This window comes from Ambystoma mexicanum, chromosome 6q (genome assembly GCF_040938575.1).
Source record: "Ambystoma mexicanum isolate Mex_15411 chromosome 6q, UKY_AmexF1_1, whole genome shotgun sequence".
Classification (NCBI taxonomy): Eukaryota; Metazoa; Chordata; class Amphibia; order Caudata; family Ambystomatidae; genus Ambystoma; species Ambystoma mexicanum.
In genome coordinates, this window is record NC_090937.1 from 645,297,615 (window position 1) to 645,320,663 (window position 23,049).

At 55.1% G+C, this 23,049-nt stretch overlaps 1 protein-coding gene and 1 non-coding gene across 2 annotated transcripts in view; both read right to left on the bottom strand.

Annotated features, from left to right (window-relative positions):
• The window catches only part of AFG2A (AFG2 AAA ATPase homolog A), a 2,695,729-nt gene that overhangs the window by 1,220,760 nt on the left and 1,451,920 nt on the right, over positions 1-23,049 (bottom strand). The gene's annotated exons all lie outside the window — the stretch shown is intronic.
• Positions 19,607-19,757, bottom strand: LOC138517574 (5.8S ribosomal RNA). The gene has a single exon (XR_011282725.1). It is a non-coding gene; the product is annotated as a 5.8S ribosomal RNA (ribosomal RNA).

The window sequence follows — 23,049 nt, forward strand, 5'->3', positions numbered from 1 at the left end:
AAGGAGCAATAAGCGGCGTTACAAGACCCCAGGGCAGCAAAAGCAAAGGGGACGACCTGTGAAGCGAGCGGTCCCCGAGAAAACTTCAACTGCAGCGTTTGGGGGCAGAGTTAGTGGACCTGAGACCGCCAGCAGCGATGCCTGTGTGGGGACTGTCAGTCAAGCCGGAGGAGATCAGAGAACCCACGCGGGTGGGGCAGAAGACGCAGGGTGCCCATTCAGCCAAGGCAACATAGGCGAGACTGGGGAGTGTGAGCGGAACACCGCGGATCCACTGGCAATACAGCAGTGCCGGCGGAGCCCGGACACCCAGCTACAACTGAGAGGGAGCGGGTAGTATTCCCCTGAAATCCTGCGCCTGCCCCATACAGCAAGCCCGGCTCCACGCAGCGCAGGGCCTCCACGAACCACGCGGCACAGGGCCCCCATGAGCTGTGATGCACCCCAGCTGGCGCAGGGTAAGTAGGCATAATTAAGGGAGTTGGCAGCCATGAAGCAGGCGCACGCAAGACGCTCCTCTCCCAAACAACGGACATGGAGGTTTATGAAAGCATCTGCCCCACCGCACCATAACCTACACTTGGAAGGAGACCCCCCCTATGGCAGGAGACCCGCAGCATACCCGGACCCCAGCAAAGGCCCATGCCCATACCATTCAGCAACATCAGAGGCAAACTGCAGTAATAGAAGGGTGACAGCACTAAGTCTCCTGCAGCATCCCCCCCGCTAACGGCCAGGGAAGGAACCCGGGGCGAGGGGTGGGGACGGCACGTGCCCCCAACCCTCAGCATTTGACTCTGCAGGAGAGCGCTGCTTCGCTCCACCACCCACCCTTATGAAAACTAAACCTGCCATGCAAGATTAACCGAGAAGGAACCTCCATGGGTTCAAGAGCATACTTAGAGGCTCAGGAGTGGTGGGAGCACGGGGCCCCCCCGGGAAGAAATTCAAGAAGCTCCTGGGCTCCAGGCCAGTGTGACACTGCGACCATAACCACTTTCACCTTTGAGCGTATTAGCCCCACAGCCCCCAGGGGGCAACCAACCCAGGCTCTAAAGGGGAGCTAGACCCCCGCTGCGCACAGGAGGGAGAGAAAAGCATCCCCTTCCTACAGAACAACTGGCCAATACCCCGGGGTCAAGAGGAACCTCAGAGGCCTGGGAAGAAGCCCCCTACAGTAAGGTGCAGGCAGGCACTCGCCATCAGCAGGCAATGTTGCGCAACAAGGCCAAGGAGGCCAAAAAAGGCCCCTCAAGGACCAAGATCTCAATAAAACAAAAGGGACCCTCCAAAAGCTATGTGGAAATGAGGGGGAAGCCCCGGAGGAAGAGGATCCATGAGTGACAGAGAGGCAGCAGTTGGAGGAGCCCCCGACGCTACCACAGGGGCAAGAGGTCACAAGCAAGGGGCTGCAACAGTGCTTTAAGGCATTCAGTGACCAAATGACTGCTACCCTTCAGACACAATTAAGCCTAATACGCACAGAACTTGCACAATCCCTGCAGGAAATCAAAGGCGACAGTTGAATTGATACAAATGAAACGCAATTCAAGAACTCACTTAAAACACCCGGAAGATAGATGTATTAGTGAAGCTGCAGGCGGTAGCGACACAACCTGGAGCTCCAAGCCAAGGACTTGGAGAACCGCTCGGGAAGGTCCAACATCAGGGTGAAGGGGCTGCCAGAAAGTGTGAGCGATGCCGACCTCAGGGAAACAATGCAGCATGTGTTCAAAGATTTGCTGGGCATGGCTGGGGGAGAAATTCTCAGATAGAAGGTCAGCAGCGAGAAGAACCCGGGGCCAGGCAAAGAGAAGTGGCGATGGCTTTACAGCGATACGACCGAAACAAATGGATCCTCCAAGCAGCAAGGAAAGCAACCCTGATAAAAGTGAACAGCGCCGTCAGAACTTTTCCAGGACCTGGCCAAATCCATACTATCAATGAGGAGGCAAATGGGCCCGGTGACCAAAGCCCTTACCAAAGCCCAGATAAGATCCAGGTGGACATTCCCCTTTGGAATGGTCTTCAAGTGGGAAGGGTGCCAACACCACATCACTACGTTGGATGAGGGACCCAAGATCCTGAATATTGAAGAAGAAGGGGATGCAGGGGGAGGACCTAATAGGAGGCCAGAACATGAAAGCCACCAAGAGAAGCCATGGGAGTGGAGAAGAGTAGAGAGGTCAGAGCCGAGACACAAACAATTGCAGGGTCCGGGGGGGGGGGGGGATAGCAACCGAAGCCCCAGGCTGAATAGGCTGTCCACTTAACAGCAGCAGGGGGTGGGGGGGAATCACGAGACAAGGGTTAAGACCCGGTGGGGTTACACAGGGAATGTCAGCCTAAGGGTCCGCTCCGGGAGACGGGGGGTTAGGGGGTGACGGATCTTGGAAACAGGGGAGAGCAGAGGAATGGCTCTCCCCGCACAGTTATTCTCTGGGATGTGAACGAGATCAAGCAACCTAGGACGACGTTACGGATTGGGGAAGTTGAGCCGAGTCCAGCCAGAGGGGGATCGTTTCGACATGGTTACTCTCAGAACGTAACGGGGTATTGGTAGGTATCCAAATACTAAAACTCAATGTTAGCGGACTAAACACACTGACTAAAGAGACAGAAACTGGAGAACCTCCTCCAGGATACCAAGCCCGACATTGTGACGCTCCAGGGGACCGATATCCGTAAGCAAGACAGATACAGAATGAAGTTGAGGATAACCCCAGGTTCTGCAGGCCAACGACAAGAGCAAAGCTTGAGGGGTCCTCATAGCATTTAGACACCTACCTGACATCGAAATAATAGGCACAAAAGTCGACAAGGAAGGTAGATTCCTCTTCGTCCAGCTACAATGGGGGGTGGCCTCTCATAATCGCCACAGTGTACGCCCCCAACTCAGGGCAGGAAGAATACTTTCAGGGGGTTTTGGAGAAGCTAAACCAGTTAACAAGAAGCCAGCTAATACTGACGGGATTTTAACTTGGCGTGGCGCCCATACACGGACAGAAGCGCAGACAGGACACCCACATCTGAAGGCCCATCTAGTAAACTACAGGCTAGCATAACAGAATAGCATTAGCAGATACATGGCATGAACTAAAAGGGGACTCCAAGGGGTATACTACTCACATGTGCACCGAACATTCTCAAGAATTGATTACATATTGATTTCGGAGACACTGCTCTGCCAAGTACAGATCATAGAAAAGGAAACCATAGCCCTGCCCGACCACACTCCCCTGCAGCTAGAAATCCAATGGGAGGGGGGGGGCCTCTGGAAGTGGCGGTTCCCCTGACATCTGCTGATGCAGTAATTTGCGACGAGATACACAAGTCCATCCGCAACTTCTTTGGGGAAAATAAGACCCCGGAGGTGCAGGAACATGTAGTATGGGACGCCTTTAAGGCAACCATGCGGGGGGTGCTCATAGCAAAGCAGGCATCTCGAGCCAAACAGGAGAAGGCCCTCCAGGTGGACCTAGAACAGGGGTTAACGGAGACAGATAGGGGGGGTAATGATCAGGAGGGAGTATAGGCACATCAAAGGGCAAATCAATATCCTTCTAGCTAAACAAGCAGTAAAATCGCTCCGATTCTTGAGGCAGAAGTATTACCTCCAGCAAACAAGACAGGCCGGCTCTTAGCCAGGTAGGTTAAGCAGAAGAAGGCGGCAGGTACGATAAGCTACATTCAGATGGTGGAGGGACAGGAAACCACACGTACAGAAGAGATCCTTCAGGCGTTCACAGAGTTCTATACAAGCCTCTACTCTGCGGAGGCACCGGAGAGTAACCTCCAAAAGGCCTTCTTAAAATCTTGCTGGCTAAAAAGATTAGAACAGAGCCAGCGTGATTCTTTAGAATGGACGATTACCTAAGACGAGGTGCGTGCAGCGATCCAATCGCTACAACCAAATAAAGCCCTAGGCCCGGACGGGTACCCCGCCACATTCTATAAAGCATTCCATACCACATTAGTCCCGTTAATGGCATCCCTGTTCAACTCCTTCTCCGATACGGGCCGCATCTCCCAGTCCATGGAGGAGGCCAAGGTAATCCTCTTGCCTAAGCCAAACAAGAAACAAACCCTCTGTAGCCTACCGCCCTACTGCCCTAATAAACCTTGATGCCAAAATCTTTACAAAAAATTCTAACATCTAGAATGGATAAAGTAATCACTGACCTGATCCACCCGGATCAAGCAGGCTTTGTCAAGGGGCGACAAACGTTTGTCAACATTAGGCTAATATCCCACCTGATAGAGAAGTCAAACAGGGCAGTCCTGAGGGCAGGGAGTGTTAGCACTAGATGCAGAGAAGGCATTTGGCCGAGTCAAATGGTCATTCTTGTTTGCTACGATGATGGTTTTGGGGTTTGGCCCGGGACTTGTCCACCTGGTCAAAGTCAACTATGGAGCACCACTTATCAGGCTGGCTATCAGTAGGCATGTCTCCCAGGCGATAAGGATCACTAGGGGTACTAAGCAGGGCTGCCCATGTCACCATTCCTGTACGCAAACTTTCTCAAACCCTTCCTAGCTAGAATTAGACAGGAGAGGGGAATAAAAGAGATTACATTTGGTGGGGAAGACCATAAGGCAATGGCCTTTGCCGACGACCTCCTAGTCGTGCTAACAGACATGGACACTTCCCTCGGGAAGTTAACAGCACTCCTAGGGGAATTTGGCAGAGTGGCAGACCTGAAGACCAACAACCAAAAACAACAGTAGATTAATGAAAACATTATTGGCTAATGCTTTCACTTTGGTTCGTCTTGCGCTGGTCCAAGAATGTTACCTCTAGCGGCACAATACGAATGCCCCCAGCCGTCCCTCTTAACCACTGCCCCAGTTCCGAAAAACAACAAAATAGAACCAGTGTCCTATTACATTATTCCTAGCTTAAGTATTCAGGTGACCAGCCTGCTTTGAACACTGTACTTTTTTCAAAGTAAACGCTTCAGACCCCCAGGACGCTCAGGCAGGGGCTGGGACAGGCAGTGGTAGCTCACCTCACGGCGGACCACGAGCTCAATCCCAAAATCCAACTACAAGAAGTGCAGCAACTTTAATATATGCTATTGGAGCTGGAGTTACCGTGGCTGCTGGCACCAGACTTGCCCTCCAATGGGTACTCGTTAAAGGATTTAAACATTGTACTCATTCCAATTACAGTGCCTCGAAAGAGTCCTGTACTGTTATTTTTCGTCACTAACTCCCGGAGTCGGGATTGGGTAATTTCGGCGCCTGCTGCATTCCTTGATGTGGTAGCCGTTTCTCAGGCTCCCTCTCCAGAATCAAACCCCGATTCCCCACTGCCCGTGGTCACCAAAGTACCATCGAAAGTTGATCTAAATGCATCGTCACGGTCACATGGATGTGCGATCGGCCTGAGGTTATTTAGAGTCACCAAAGCGGCCGGGCGAGCCCGGATTGGTCTTGGTCTGATAAATGCATGCATCCCGGGAGGTCCGCGCTCGTCGGCCTGTATTAGCTCTAGAATTACCAGTTATCCAAGTAACAGATGGCACGATCAATGGAACCATAACTGATTTAATGAGCCGTTTGCAGTTTCACTGTACCAGTCGTTTGTACTTACACGTGCATGGCTTATTCTTTCAGACACGCATATGCTCCTGGCAGGATCAATGAGGTAGCCGCACCTGATGGAGGGTGGCAACGTGGGGAGCCGCGTGACTGCCTCAGAGCCAACCTGTGCACCCTCTTGGGCTGTCTGCAGGACCCAAGTGCCAAAGAGCATCCCTAGACGTGTTCGTGTCGGGTGGACAGGTTGGTCACGCAGGCGCTGGCGGCCGGGCCTGCTCAGCCATGCCACAGTGTGGGTGGGAGGGAGAGGCCAGGCACAACTTGAACCGGTAGTGGGGTTTGCCAGCACGCTGCCACTGGTATGGCGACAGAGGGGTTCAGCAGCCAACGTGTGTTCCGAACTGCTGGAGAAACGTGCTTGGTGGAGGAGGGGCCGCGTCGTGGCTTGCGAGGGGAACCCGTCTGATCTGACCACTGGGGAGCTGCTGGGCTGCTTAGCCTTCGCTCTAGAGCTGCCCAAACGAGGGGGCCCTCCCCGAGGGAAGCAAACCCTTGACACGGTCCCAAGGCGGGTGGAAGCAAATTGCTTGAAACAGCCGAGGATGGCCAAGCAGTCCAACCCTAGACAGACCAAGTGCAGACCAAATCGATCCCATGAAGTGCTCGGAAGAGCACCCCCAGCAGGCCAGTCTCTGCTGGGGGATTGCGTGGGGCACGCCCCCCGGCTGGCCTGGGTTTTCACCATAGAGCCCGGGTTGGGCAACGAGAACCAAGAGGAGCGCAGACAGGTCCCTCTCACCCAGTCTATAGTAATCCGGAGGAAGGAGACTAAGTTTCGTCATCTGTGTACTCAGAGTGACAGAGCGGGACCTCTCGGCAAAAGCCTTGGGCTCCTTAGAGACCCAACTGGAGAAACATTTTAAACTGACGCCCATCAGAACTTCCACAGCAGCCAAGCCGCCTGGTCCTTGCAGACATTCCTCTGGCCAATAACCAGATGGCCGGGATCGGAGAGCGGCCATCTGGTAGGTCAAAGCATTCCAGTGGGCCTGGATGGGAAGGGCCTTTGGCCCCCCCACCTGACAAAGGACAGGGCACTGGCAGGTGCCCAAAGGCATGGGCCAGCACCAATCGTCATCCTCGAGCTCTGGCAAGGCCACCTTAGAGTTTCCCCCCCCCCACATAAGCGGTTTTTGATCCACCCTGGAGCTTATCCCTCTGGGGAGGGACAGTCGCCCCACATGTGAGACAGGTACCCAAGGCTGGGTGCTTGGGGGGACCAGCCAGCCATCTTGGAGCTTTAGCAGGGCCCATTTAGAGCTTCCCCTTCCAGGGCTCCCAGCAACTACCGCAAGGCTTGGGGACTCCACCCACACGCACAAGGCTGGCACCCAAGGCCAGTGGGGGCAGCAGCCCCAGCCACCGTGGAGCTCTGGCCTGGGCCGCCTTAGAGCTTCGCCCGCCACATTAGAGCTTTACCCTCCAGAGAGGGACAGGGCTCCCCACGATCACCACCAGGCTTGCGGACAGTCAACCCAGATGTGAGACAGGCACCCAAGGCCAGGACACCACCGCCGCCAGCCACCCTGGAGCTTTAGCAGGGCCCCTTTAGAGCTTTTCCCTGTGGGGAGCGATGCGACTACCACTGGGTCCGGGGGCTTTCACCCTGGAGCTCTGGCCTGAGCTGCTCCCACAACATTAGAGCCTTTCCCTCCAGGACTAACCCACAAACACTGTGGAACTCAGGGTCGGCCACTGCGAGAGCATTTACCCCCACGCGGAGGAAAGGGACCCGCTCAGGGCGCCCCTTGACACACGCACCTCATCTTGGACCTGACCACAGCTGGTTGATACTTGCCAGAGGACCGGGAGCAACCCACGAATGCCATTGAACTAAAGCCGGTAATTGCGCCACGGCCGCCCTGAAGGCCGCAAGGTGGCACTTCCATGCCAACCGTAGACAAATGCAGGAGTCAGCCATGGCAACCACAACTCGGGCTATCTGGGCCTACTCCCCGGGCCAGATGGCCCAGCGGCCGTACCTGCCCCCACCGCCCAGGGGCACAGGCTTAAGGTACCACCCTGCGTGCTCTGGGGTGGGTGCTTAAGCTGCTGCCTCTCTTCCCCGCCCTGGGTTTAAGGCACCAACTCAGCGCTCTCGGGCCGGGGAGACACTTCCACGCCGACTATTAAGCTTACGGAACCCGACCGGAGACAAATGCAGGAGTCAGCCGCAACTCGGGCATCTGGTCCACCAGCCACAACTTGGCCCATCTGGGCCTAGTACCAGGCCAGGTGGTCCAGTGGCCAGCCGGGCCTGCCCCAACCCCACTTTCCAGGGGCACAGGCTTTAGCTACAACCCCGCGCCCTGGGGTGGCTGCACCCTCTCTTCCCCTGCCCTGTTCGGGGGCTTAAGGCACCACCTCGAAGGCCCGGGCCCAAGGCCATCTGGTCTGCCAGGCTGACCAGGAAAGGTGAGAAGAGTGCTCCCCGCCCAGCCCGCACACCCCCGCAGGTGCGCCCCTATGGTGGGTAGTATTTTCCTGTGCACCCCGCATACCCCAGGAGGAAGGATGGAGAACCTTGGCGGTGCTGCCGCCTTGCAACAAAAGCTTGGCTCAGAGGATGACTTCCAATAGATCGCAGCGACGTAGCTGCTCTGCTACTTACGAAACCCTGAACCAGAATCAGGTTGTCGATGAATGATTTAGCACCAGATTCCCACAAACATGCGGTGCACTGTGGGTGAGAGAGGTGGCCCCCATTTTGTCCACACTCAAGTCCTGAGGCAAGCGGCTCTACACACCGGCCCCAAGGCCGGCTGTCCTAAGCTAACTGATGCTCGACAGCGCTGCAGTATCACGGTCTGGGGTGGAGGGGGGGATTTTGGACGTAGAGGCGTTCAGTCATAATCCCACAGATGGTAGCTTCACCCCATTGGCTCCTCAGCCAAGCATGCACACCAAATGTCTGAACCTGCGGTTCCTCTCGTACTGAACAGGATTACTATTGCAACAACACATCATCAGTAGGGTAAAACTAACCTGTCTCACAACGGTCTAAATCCACCTCACGTTCCCTATTAGTGGGTAAACAATCCGATGCTTGGTGAAATCTGTTTCACAATGATAGGAAGAGTCGACATCGAAGGATCAAAAAGCGACATCGCTATGAAGGCTTGGCCGCCACAAGCCAGTTATCCCTGTGGTAACTTTTCTGATACCTCCTGCTTGAAACCCAAAAAGTCAGCAGGATCGTGAAGCCCTGCTTTCACGGTCTATATTCATACTGAAAAATCGAGATCAAGCTAGCTTTTGCCCGTCTGCTCCGCGGGAGGTTTCTGTCCTCCTTGAGTTCGCCTTAGGACACCTGCGTTATCCTTTGACAGGGTGTACCACCCCAGTCAAACTCCCCACCTGCCACTGTCCCCGGAGCGGGTCGTGCCCAGCAGGTGCCGGGTGCTTGGAGCCAGAAGCGAGAGCCCCATGGGGCTCGCCCCCCGCCTCACCGGGTAAGTGGAAAAACAATAAGAGTAGTGGTATTTCACCAGCGGCCCGAGGGCCTCCCACTTATCCTACCTCATGTCTCTTCACAGTGCCAGACTAGAGGCAAACTCAACCGGGTCTTCTTTCCCCGACGATTCTGCCAAGCTTGTTCCCTTGGCTGTGGTTTCGCTAGATAGTAGATAGGGACAGTGGGAATCTCATTCATCGATTCATGCACATCACTAATCAGATGACGAGGCATGTGGCTACCTTAAAGGTCATAGTTACCCCATCCGTTTACCCACGCTTCATTGAATTTCTTCACTTTGACATTAGGAGCACTTGGCAGAAATCACATTGCGTCAACACCCTCCACAGACCTTCGCAATGCTTTGTTTTAATTAAACAGTCAGATTCCCCTGGTCCGCACCAGTTCCAAGTCAGCTGCTAGGTGTCGGCCGAGGCAGAATGCCGGCCCTGAACCCCCAGAGGAAGAACAAGATTGGCGAACACTGCAGCTGGGGTGATCCCCAGGAAGGGACCGGCTCGCATCCAGAGGCTGACTTCCCGTACCTACATTGTTCTGACATGCCAGAGGTTGTCCGCCTTGGACACATGCTGCGGATATGGGTACGGCCTGGCGCGAGATTTACAAAATCTCACCCAGATTTTTAAGGACCAGCGGGAGCTCACCGGACGCCGCCGGAACAGCGACGCTTTGCAAAGCTTGGGCCCCTTTCTCGGGGAAAACCCATTCCAGGGTGCCCTGTCCCTCACAAAGAAAAGAAAAGAACTCTCTGTGCAGCTGGGGGCGTGGCTACAGAGCCATGTAGGACGACGTGTTTCCAAGGAGGCTCCTGATGATCCTGAAATGATCTGAGAAAATGTGACACATTGAAACCATCCTGGTCTGAATACATCGTTTGCCCGAGTTCATGAACTAACACTGCCCAACTGGAGCTGGAGATGGTGAGGATCAGCGCTGTGATGCGAGCGAAATCAGCCGGAAGAATTTTGTGGCGGTGCGCTTGTGAGGAATCTAAAATGGCGATCCGCCAACAACAAAGAGATGTGGAGGACAGCTGACTCGCGAGTAGCCCGTTGTAGGAGAGAGAGCTGCGCTCAGATCGGGTCTGCCAGAAGGGGCCGCGAGTAGAGCGGAGCTGTGAAGACCCCCTGTGGCCACAGCGCGGGACCCGGGAGAAGCCAGACGTCGGAGTAAAACGGCAAACAAACAGTGCCGTGATTGAAAAGCGCATGCCCGGTGTGCGACGAAACGGGACTGGAACCCCAAGCAGTCCGCGTGTATGCGTGCTAGACTACAAGGCTGCTCACCCATGAATAAGTGACAGTACAATATACACTGCAATACTCGGCAGTGTATGCGCAACACATACGAGGCACCGGCGTGCCCACAAGCAGCTGTAGCGAAGTGACGGCGTGTGAGCCGTCCAAGCATTATGGGCGGTTTCGCTTGCAGCCGCAGTGGAGACTTGGTCATTAGACAGGCCTATGACAGGGCAGCTTTTCGGGTCGCACATGGTGTCCACGGCTGCAGGCTCCGTGTTGCGGCCATTCGGACCGAAGGTAACGCAATAACACGGATGTACAGGGCCAGCTTAGTATACGGAGTGCCACACAGGAAGACCCTGAAACGGATGCAATCAAGTTTCACTGATAATAAAGCCGAGCACAGCCTAAGGGTTGCCTGAGACCTGACGGAGGCACACAGGGGGACCCTGATTAGATGTGATAGCAGCTCCTAGCAAAACAGATGCCAGCTTAATCATATTACCCTTTGCAACGTGTATAAGTTCACGCATCCACCGGGGACAAGGGAGTTGATCTTGCAATTGCAGCACAGGGCAGGGTCATGCAGAGTGCTGAACCTGCAAACATGGAACTATTGCATGGTGGAATGTGGAACCAGTAACTAGAATGAACCGGTGGCGACCAGAGCACTAGTGACTTATATTGAACTAACTATCACGTTGCCAAGCAATTCTTTGAATGGGCTGCGATGCGGAGCTTGGATAGCGCATTCAAAATGGCGCCAATGCATGCGTGTATATAGACGCAGGGAGCTGCCCGGTACGCTGTGCACCAAGCAGATCGATCAGAGGGAGGCGGCGCTGGGAGCGTCCGTCTCCTTTAACGAGGTGATGGGAGGAGAGAAAAGAGCACCGTTGCTGCTCACAGACAGCTGATAAGCTGAAATGCCCATGACACAATAAACCCAGCGCCGCACCGTGAGACGAAGAGGCGCAGGCACACATCGGCAACCCAACCTGCAACAAACTCCACTAAACCATCCTGTGGAGGCTAGTAAACACAATAGCACAACGAAGAACAAGACATGCCTATGATTGATTTACGAATGCTGATCCAGCCACCCGAGCGGCACAGACAGGCTTAGACAGAAACACAGAGACTTGCAGCCGCCTGAAGTGGGAACAAAGACGCAGACAACGTGCTCGAGGTGGCCGCAAGAGGTAACTGCAGATGAAGGTGTACGGGGTTGCCCCATGAAAGTGGGGACCAGCAAGAGTGGCCACCGGAGCCCGCAGAGCCACACCAGCGCCAGGCAGACAGCCCGGGGAGCTAGATCGACTGGGGCAGGGTCCTTAGTCCTGTGAAGGCTGAATGAACCCACATGGGTACATGGGAGGACACAGTCCTTTCTAGAAATAGGGGAGGTCGCTGGAGGACACCCCTGAAACGATCAGGCCGGGCCTAGACATTTTGGGCAACTTAGCACGTTCTAAAAGAGGACAGCACATTTTGGGGCCGACTCACTTTACCCTAACGCAACAAGATGTCCAACAAACCCATCAGACAGAAAGGCAAGCAGCCCACACTGGACGATTTTGCCAAAACACCACCAGGTGCAGAAGGGGCCAGGAAGAAAGACAGGACCCCCGCTGGGGGCCCAGACATTATGGGCAACCAGGAGGTACTTGCAGCGATTGCGGACCTGAAAGTGGCCTTGGAGACCAAACTGGGCCTGGCAATCAGTGAATTGAAAGCTGTACTTGAGCTCAAAGTTGGAGCGGTGCAGGAGGACGTAAATCTTCTCCGGCAAGACGTACGATTGTTGGCTGAGCGCACGGAGGACCTGGAAAAAGAGGTGGCCTCGAACACAGCAGCCTGTGCTGCCCATAAATCTGAATTTCACGCCTTGGTACAACGTGTGGGCAATCTGGAGAGCAGGTCAGAAGAGGCGGAGGGACGCGCCCGAAGGAACAATATTCCCATTGTCGGAAGGAGCTGAGGGAACTAACCCTACGAATACATCGAGTCTATGCTATTATAGGAACCGGGGAGCTCTGTCCTAGGGGTTCGCTGTAGAGAGGGCACACAGGGCCCTGATGAGGAAGCCACCGCCGGGGAACCCTACCCCCCTCCCCAGGCCGGTGATAGCAAAGATCCTAAACTACCGGGACCGGGAAAAAAATCCTTGAACACTTTCGGAAGGGCGGCACGATACAAAGAGGTGCTGCGAACATAACGGCATACCCGGATTATACCTTGCAAGTACAGCTCAGCCGCATGAACTTTGGGTCCGTGAAAAGAAGATTGCGGGATGCAGGCCATAGGTACATGCTGCTTTTTCCAGCTAAACTGAAGGTTTTCTACAAGAGCAGAACCTTGTTTTTTGACACCCCAGAGGACGCCATGGGATGGTTAGATGCGCAGAGCTGTCCCCAGGAACCGGACATCCAGGGAGCAGAAGGTGGAGATAAGTAACATGCGTCGGAAAAGCGCCCTAGGTGCTGCAGCTCATGACAATGGGACTTGAATATAGCATTGCATATACCGGCAGAGGAGTGTGTTCAGAGCTACAATTATAAATATGAGACAGTGGCACTGGAAACCTTGATATAGATATAGGAGCTATACGGAGCATGACCTCACACCCCCATATCGAATAGTTTAGTTAGGTCACTGGTAGTTCGGTGACACTCTGCTGGGTTCTGGGCTGGGGCCTTTTAGGGCAAAACCAAACGCAGGGGGGCCCGAGATCCAGGGATGGAGCTGGGCACTTGTTGGGGTTGGGGTAGACGAAGGGGGGGAGGTGGGAGGGTGAGAGGGGTGTGCAGTGGTTTGAAGTTGGGGGATGGGGAGTTGGGAAGGGGGTTGGAGGGAAGTTTGATGGGAGGGAAAGGGTATTGAGCCAAAATGTGACCCTTATGAGGCGGGATATCATGGTGATGGCGCCAGGGTGTCTTACAGTGGTTACCTGGAATGTCAGGGGCCTCAACAGCTATCTGAAACGTAACAAGGTGATGATGTATCTGAAAAGGATGAGGACCGACATAGCATTATTGCAAGAGACCCACCTCACTAGGGAGAAATTGGAGGTGGTTAAGAAGAAGTGGAGGGGGTGCCTGGTGGGATCCACATACTCTGCCTCCGCTAGAGGAGTTATCATCTGGGTGGCGCCGCAGGTGCCATTTCAGCTGCTTCAGGTCACGGGTGACCCAGATGGCAGATTGACTGTTGTGAAGGGTATATTGGAAAACCGAGAAGTGTGTATTGTAAATTTATATGCCCCTAACCAGGACACAGCGGCTTTCTTTAGGACCCTGTACGGTAGAGTCGGCCCTCTGCTGGGTGGTGGGATTATTTGGGGAGGTGATTTTAACTGTGTACTTAACCCTAATGTTGACAGATCGGATAGTAAGATAGACAAACCAACCCCAGCAGCAAAGGTGCTGCAGGCCCTCCCGAGGGACTTCGACCTAGTGGATGTCTGGAGGCAGTTGCATCCAGTGGATAGACAATACTCGCACTATACGGCACCACACGCCCTTCACACAAGATTAGACTATGTGTTCGCCTCCAAAGAGTTGGCAGGAGAGATGGAAGGTGCGGAATACAAAGCTAGGGTGCTTTTGGACCACTCCCCCCTGGTCCTGGAGTGGCGGCATCAACCTCCCAGGGCACGGATTCCCACTTGGAAACTCAGAGCCGAGGCTCTGCAGGACCCGGGATTCAGGGAGGATTTAAGAGAGGCGATCACTGAGTACTTCGAGATAAATACTGGTAGTGTAAGCTCTATGGGAACTGTTTGGGAGGCGTTTAAGGTGGTTTTGCGGGGGGTTGCCATTTCGAAGTCTAGAGGGCTACAGGGGGGCATAGAGCAGAGTGGAAGGGAATTGAGGAGGAGTTGGAGGGCAGGATGCGTACGGAAGGCACCGCTGATGAGGACAGAGACAGGATAAGGCAATTTCAACAGGCCAGTGGGGACTGCTGGGACAGGTTATGTAAACTAAGCTATAAGAAATACGTGGAGAGACAGCACGCAGGGGGAGATAAGCCGGGCAGGTTGCTGGCCTGGCTATACAAGAGTGAGACGCCGCGAACGGTGATCAGGGAAATTAAAGGCAAGGGAGGGTGGACTCAGAATACCCAGGAGGGGGTGAATGAGGAGTTCCTGAGATTCTATAAACATCTTTATGAGGACCCAGGTGGCCCTAGAGACCACGAAATTCGGGTAAGATTGGAGGACATGGGCCTACTCACCTTAGATGAGGCAGAACGCGCAGACGTAGATGCCCCTATTACGATGGAAGAACTCAAACTAGTGGTTCGCTACTTGCCCACCTGTAAGGCCCCCCAGGTCCGATGGGCTTCCAAGTGAATTTTATAAAACCTATGAACAAGAGTTGCTTCCCCCGCTGCTGGCCATGCTTAACCAGTCGTATGAGCAAGGCAGGCTACCAGAGACCCTGCGAGAGGCGGTGATTATCCCGCTTCTGAAGCCGGGCAAGCCTATCACTGATTGTGGGTCGTACAGGCCCTTATCGATGCTCAATCAGGTTAGTAAAATCCTCACTGCTGTACTGGCAAATAGGCTTAAGGCTGTCATTGGTAAACTGATACACGCCGACCAAACGGGCTATGTCAGGAACATAACTGATAATCTCAGAAGACTGCATCACATCCTTGACCAGACAAAAAGTGACCCAGGTGAACTGGCAATAGTTTCACTAGACGCAGTCAAGGCCTTCGAGCCAGTGAAAAGGCCCTAGTTGATCGCGACCTTTAAGGGCTATGGAATGGGGCCGGGGTACCTCAGGTGGGTGACAATGTTATACAGCTCCCCGATCGCCAGGGTCAAAACGGGTGCTATCATTTCGGACAAATGGTAACTAAGCAGAGGCACTAGACAGGGCTGCCCGTGGTCGCCCATGTTATACATATGGGCACTGGAGCCATTGGCCACCTGCCTGAGACAGCAATACGAGGAGATAGGTATTCGCACTGCGGATGGCATGCACCTTGTTTCTTTATATGCGGACGACATACTGTTATATTTACGCTACCCGGAAGAGAACATGCAATATATTCTAGACATGATGGAGCAATTTGCCGTTCTCTCTGGCATAGCGGTTAACCCCAAAAAGTCTAGCGTGTTCCCTCTGGGGAGATACAAGCTTGTCTTGCCCAGGAGTCTGCCAGTGTTGCTGATTACCCTGGCACACAAAGTCGTTCCGATATCTCGGAATTGACATATACCATATGGCAGAAGAACATGCACGCAACACGGTTAAAGCAGTAGAAGGAATTAAGAACAGCATGGGATTCTGGTCCAGGTTACCCCTGGCTATGGTGGGGAGGGCTGCTCTGCTAAAAATGGTAGTTTTGCCCAGACTGTTGCATTTCTTTGTTAACATCCCGCATGGGATCCCGAGGCGCTTTTTCGCTAACCTCCATAGCCTGTGTAGGAGCTTCATCTGGGGCAACTCCAGGAACAGGGTGTCCCTCTGGAAACTACAGAACTCATGTGATAGGGGAGGGATCAACCAGCCAGATTTTGAGCTATACTATCTGGCAGGGCAGCTGCAGTATGTAGCAAGATGGCTGTCTGGCGAGGAGAAGGCAGAAACCAGGCTGCTGTGCAGGGAACTTCTCCCCTTCTTTCACAAAGAAGTGGTGTGGCTGTCCAAGTCGAGGGTCCGGGGGATGGTGGGGCTGCTGGTACTGGGATGGGAGATATGGCACAGAAGGTGGCAGATTGCGGGACACCTGGTTCCGTACTCTATGCAGGTGCCGCTTGCAGCACTATGTGGAGAGGATCCCCAGCTGATACAAGGGGTCCGCAAGTACTGGGAACCAGTGGGCCTGGCCACCCTGGGAGACATATGGCTGGAAGGGGAGGCATTAGAGTTCCCGAACCTGATCGAAGATACTGGGGTGCATAAAGGGCAGTACATAACTTACACCAGAATTGTCAAGAGAGTACGAGTGAAGTGGCCAACAGAGGTGCTCACCGGACAACCGGATGCCACCATGGAGACTATATATGATATTTCAGAGGGTGGGCATGAGATTTCCCGCATATACGAGCTGTTGGGGTCCAAGGTGGGGAAGGACTTGACCCAACAGACAACTTTGGGAGGATGAGGTGGGAGAGCCCATGTCGGATGGGCTCTGGAAAAGAGCCCAAAGATATCATAAAAAAGTGTCCCGGAACGCAAGGCTCCAGCAGATCTAACTATATGTCACACATAGAGCATAGCTCACCCCCAGTAAGATCGCTAGGTTTGGTGGCCATACGACTCAGAAATGCCCTAGGTGTGGGGTGGAGGAGGCTGGGCTACTCCACATGTTTTGGGCCTGCCCTGAGGTGGGGCGGTTTTGGCAAGAAGTGAAGGCACGCTTAGCAGGAACCGGTATTACACTGGAGGTGGAGTCGGGCTGGGCATGCATGCTGGGGGGATTCCATAGGCCACGTAACTTAAAGCACATAAGCAAAATGAAAGATCTAGCATTTGTCCTGGCCAAACGAAGGATAGCAATGTGTTGGAAGGCAGCCCAGAGGCCGAGGATAGAGTTGTGGTGGGCTGACCTCTTAAAATGGGCAGAGGCAGAAACGGCTGTTTGGTGGGACACGGTTTGTAGGGGAGGGGAGGAGGAGGTAGAACCCCTAATTGAATGGAGGCAGCTGGTGGCTACCATGAGTGGCCCCCAGTCTGATCAAAGCAATGATAAAACGGATAAAGAGACGACGATAAACCCGCCTGAAAAATCACAGGATGATGACATGGACATATTGGCTCAAGTTAGGGGGGAGGGAATTTCATGAGACTGGACAATGCTGATTGTAACACTCTGACGCTGAATCTGATGATGGAAGTCCCAAGAATTGTGCGTTATATAAAATAATTTTTTTTTTTTCTTTTTTTTTTTGGAAAAAACAATAACTGTGCGCCTCCCGCCGGCTTCTCTGGGATCATTTGCATTGCCGCACTAGACGCCGCAAGGGCGCCCGTCCCTGCCACTCTGGATTTGGGGATCTGAACCCGACTTCCTGTCGATCGGCTGAGGGCAATGGAGGCCATAGCCCACCCCTTCCGAACGGCGCTCGCCCATCCCTTAGGACTGACTGACCCATGTTCAACTTCTGTTCACATGGAACCCTTCTCCACTTTATTCTTCAATGTTCTCGTTTTAATATTTGCTACTACAACCAAGATCTGCACCTGCGGCAGCTCCACTCGGGCCCTCGCCCCGGGCTTCTGTGCGTACTGCAGCAGCCCTCCTACTCGCCTGACTTAGCCCCCGCGGCTCTCAACGCCGGCCTGGTCTGGGCCTGATGCTCCAGGGCCATCCATTTTCAGGGCTAGTTGATTCGACAGGTGAGTTGTTACACACTCCTTAGCGGATTCCGACTACCATGGCCACCATCCTGCTGTCTATATCAACCAATACCGTTTCTGGGGACTGATGAGCATCTGCATCATGCGACTTAACCCTGGGTGTGGTTCATCCCGCAGCGCCTGTTCTGCTTACCAAAAGTTTCCCACTGAGCACTTTGATACAATACCCGGCTCCACGCCAGCAAGCCGGGCTTCATACCCATTTAAAGCTTGAGAGCAGGTTGAGATAATTTTGACCCCAAGACCTCTAATCATTCGCTTTGCTAGATAAAACTGGGGTTTCCGTGCACCAGCTATCTTGAGTGAAACTTCGGAGAGAACCAGCTACTTTATCATTCGATTAGTCTTTTGCCCCTATACCCAAGTCGGATGACCGATTTACACATCAGGACCGCTACGGACCTCCACCAGGCCGAGTTCACCATCTTTCGGGTCCTATCACACACGCTCATGCATCATCTCTGACAGAGCGGGGGAAGACGGGTCGGTGGAGAGCCCACTGCGACAGGATGCCACTGCAATCGCCGGGCACCGGCCCTCAACATCATTACATCACAGGGTTTCATTCATCCCTCTGACTCGGGCAGGCATTATATTCTTAGTCAGTGTTTCCAGACAGGTCGGGTGGTTAACCGACCCCTGGCGCCCTTTGTGGGCCTCCCCGCCCGGCAGCACGACGTGGTTGGGGTGTATTGAGGGCAGTCCACCACAGTCACATCAGGAGCCCCGTCTCCCGTGGCCACTCTAGCAACCCCCAAGAGGGGCCAGGACAGTTGCCGGATAAGGGCCCGGTGGTGGTCTATCTCCCTCAGCCCCGTGGACACAGCAAAACTGCTGTCAGGGGGCTGTAACACTCTCTGCTGGAGCAGAGAGCCACCTGCCCCCTGGGGCCTTCCCAAATGCACCCTGCTGGGGCTGGATGTGCGCGGGCCGCAGACCCGCAAGGGCCTCCACCGTTCCAGGTGACCAACCTGCCTGCTGTGTTGAATCCTGTGGGTGGACTGCACAGACCCCACCAGTTTACCGCTCAACCGTTTCACACCCTCTTGAACTCTCTTCAACTTTCCCTTACAGTACTTGTTGGTCACCAGTCTCACGCCCGTATTTAGCCTTAGACAGAGTTTACCACACGCTTTGGGCTGCATTCCCAAGTAACCTGACTCCAAGAAGACCTGATCCCGGTGTGCAAGAGGCCGCTATCGGCCTTACACCATCCGCGTGGGGAGACTCGATCAGAAGGACTTGAGCCCCCTGAGTGATGCCGGGGAGTTGGTCTTCTGTACGCCACATTTCCCACACCTGCTGCTGAACGGGGATTCGGCGCTGGGCTCTTCCCTTTTCACTGGCCGTTACTGAGGGAATCTTGGTTAGTTCCTTTTCCTCTGCTTAGTAATATGCTTAAATTCAGCAGGTCACCATGTCTGATCTGAGGCCGTGGTCGGGGAGCACAAAGCTCAGGGCAGTTGGCCTCGGGCCCGTATGGGGGGTTGCCCCAGCCCTTGGCGCAGGCGAGTGTATTCTGTCCCAATCTGTGACCGAAGCCCACATGGTCACGAGGTCCGTGCTCCATAGTCATCCTGCGCCGGCAGCCGTGGGACACCAAAGACAGCCACACACAGCACGGCCAGGTGCCCCCGGGTAGGGTGAAGGTGCGCCAGGCTTTTTTAAAGCCTGCTGCCGCCGCCACCACATCCAGGGCGCGTCGGCCACCCGGCCCTCCCGAAACCAGCATGAGGTGGGGAAACTGGGGAAACCAGGACGCGTCGGCAATGAGCTTGCGCGCCAGATCCAAGGATCCAGCGACGGTGCTGATCGGGGTCTGACCTTAGGGGGATGAATGGAATGGGGTCCCTGCGACAGTCCCAGCCACGCCCCTGGGAGTGAACCCCCTGGGGCGATTGATGTACAAGCGACCCTCAGACAGGCGTAGTCCCGGGAAAAACCCAGGGCCACATGGTGCGTTCGAAGTGTTGATCAATGTGTCCTGCAATTCGCACTAATTCTCGCAGCTAGCTGCGTTCTTCATCGATGCACGAGTCGAGTGATCCACCGCCAAGAGCCACAAGCAACTTTTTTTGTCCTAGACGTCGGCCTGACCCTGGCGGTGCAGGAGAGGTTAGGGGAGGCAGTGCTGGCTGTGGCAGGACAGCCCAGCTCCCTGTCTAGCTCGGCCGAAACCATTGTGGTTTCAAAAAAATAAAAAATAATAATCCAGGTGCTCAGTCTGACCGCCAGCTGCAGCAGCATAGCGCTTCCCAGGGGGATGGAGGTAGGCCGCTCCGCCACCTGCCCACACGGCCCGATCCACTCATCCTTCCCCGACCCCTTCCGCTTCCCTTTTGGGAGGGGGGGCTGGGAGAAGGACAACGAGGCAGGCCAGAGACAGCACAGACAGGGTGTCGGGTGGGACCACTAGAGTCTTCAAACCCCAGCCCGGCCGCATAGGACCCAGCTCCAGGTACCTGAGCAAGAGGGAAGGTCATCCACTGTGCCAGCGGGCCTGGCCATTGCTCACACACACATGTGGGCGGTTGAAACCTTGGCGCCCACTGTCAAGTGAGCCAGCTGCACCATGGCCCATGCCTGGCTTGCCCGGGTGCCTGTCTGCCTGGGGAGGCACCCCTCGAGAGCAGTCAGGTTTCCCTCGGCTCCCGGCTGCTCCCAGTCAGGGCTTCCCTGGTGACCGGGGTGTGCCCACCAATGCCCAGCCGCTGGCAGGTCAGAGAGAGGAGTGTGCGCCCCCCGGCCAGCGCAGAAGCGGGCTCAGTGAGGAGAGGGGGTTGGTTGACCACGCGCACCGGACTGCTCTGCGAGAGGTGCCCCGGGCTGTGGGTGTGCACGTCTGGTATGCAACCGAGGTCGGGCCCACGGCTCTCCCTCCCGCTGCTCCGCTGTTAATGATCCTTTATGCCCCCACCCACAAGCAGAAACCATTCACACTCAAATGCCCCATTTCTCCTTCCAAACACGTTCCAGTTTCAAATGCCACCTCCCTCCTGACCTACATGCCACCATCCCTCCATCCGAACCCACACAAAGACACCAACATCCGTCCCTCCATACCTACACCAAGATGCTCCACCCCTCAGAGCCACACCCATATGCTCCATCTCTACCTCCACACTCAGATGGCGCCATTTGCCCTCTCTCTATACCCACACCCGATTACCCCATCCCTTCGACACACACATGCTCCCACCACTCCAATAAACCAACATCCTTCTCTCCAGACAAACATACCCCATCCCTCCATTCACACCCAGATGCCCCCTTCCTTCCCACCAGAGCGCTCCAGCCCTGACCCACATGCTCCACCATTCCCCGACATGCCCCCACCATATGCCCATTACATATCAACAATGCCCCCTCCGATCCAGACTCCACGATGCACAATCCCTTCCTCAAGACCCATACCATGATGGCCCATGCTCCCTCCACACAGAAAGATGCCCCTATCCGTCCTCCGACCAATGAGCCCCAATCCTTCCCTCCAGACCCACACCAATGTGCCCCATCCCTCCCTCCAGATGCACATCAATGTGTCCTGTGCCTCCCTTCATGCCCAAAGCAATGTCCCCATCCCTCCCTCCAGACCCACAACCATGTGCACCATCCCTTCCTCTCAGAACCACACCAAGATGCCCCATCCCTCCCTCTAGACCAATACCATAATGCACCATCCTCCCTCCACATAGCAAGATGCCCCTTGCATCAGATGCCCATGTGCCGATCCTGAATCACATGCAGATAGCCCCAGCCAACCCCCTCTAAAACCACCCATCCTAGTATGCCCCATCCGCCCAGACCCACACCAATGTGCCCCGTCCCCTCCTTCCAGGCCCACACCAATATGCGGTCATCCCTCCCCAGACCAATGTCCCCATCCCTCCCATCAAACCCACACCAATGTGCCCCCAACACCTCCCTACAGAGCCACACCAAGATGCCCAGTCCAACTTCGCAACCCACACCTAGATGACCCATGCCACCCTCCAGACCCGCTGTGCCCCATCTCTCCCTCCAGAAACACACCCATGTGCCCCCACCACCTCCCTCCAGAGCCACACCAAGATGCCCAGTTCAACTACCTAACCCACACCTAGATGACCCATGCTACCCACCAGACCCACTGTTCCCCATCTCTCCCTCCAGAAACATACCCATGTGCACAATCCTTCCGCCAAGATCCACACCAATGTGCCCCACCACCTCCCTCCAGAGCCACACCAATGTGCCCCCACCACCTCCCTCCAGGGCCACACCAAAATGCCCCGTTCCACTTCCCAACCCACACCTAGATGACCCATGCCACCCTCCAGACACACTGTTCCCCCCTCTCTCCCTCCAGAAACACACCCATGTGCACCATCCCTCCGCCAAGATCCACACCAATGTGCCCCATCACCTCCCTCCAGAGCCACACCAAAATGCCCCTTTCCACTTCCCAACCCACACCTAGATGACCCATGCCACCCTCCAGATCCACTGTGCCCCATCTCTCCCTCCAGAAAAACGCCCATGTGCCCCATCCACCTCCCTCCAGAGCCACACCAATGTGCCCCACCACCTCCCTCCAGAGCCACACCAATGTGCCCCGTCCAACTTCCTATCCCACACCTAGATGACCCATGCTACCCACCAGACCCACTGTGCCCCATCTCTCCCTCCAGAAACACACCCATGTGCACCATCCCTCCGCCAAGATCCATACCAATGTGCCCGACCACCTCCCTCGAGAGCCACACCAATGTGCCCCCACCACCTCCCTCCAGAGCCACACCAAAATACCCCATCCCACTTCCCAACCCACACCTAGATGACCCATGCCACCCTCCAGACACACTGTGCCCCATCTCTCCCTCCAGAAACAAACCCATGTGCCCCACCACCTCCCTCCAGAGCCACACCAAGATGCCCCGCCCAACATCCTAACCCACACCTAGATGACCCATGCTACCCACCAGACCCACTGTGCCCCATCTCTCCCTCCAGAAACACACCCATGTGCACCATCCTTCCGCCAAAATCCACACCAATGTGCCCCACCACCTCCCTCCAGAGCCACACCAATGTGCCCCCACCACCTCCCTCCAGAGCCACACCAAAATGCCCCGTCCCACTTCCCAATCCACACCTAGATGACCCATGCCACCCTCCAGACACACTGTGCCCCATCTCTCCCTCCAGAAACACACCCATGTGCACCATCCCTCCACCCAGATACACACCAATGTGCCCCCACCACCTCCCTCCAGAGCCACACCAAGATGCCCCGTCCAACTTCCTAACCCACACCTAGATGACCCCTGCTACCCACCAGACCCACTGTGCCCCATCTCTCCCTCCAGAAACA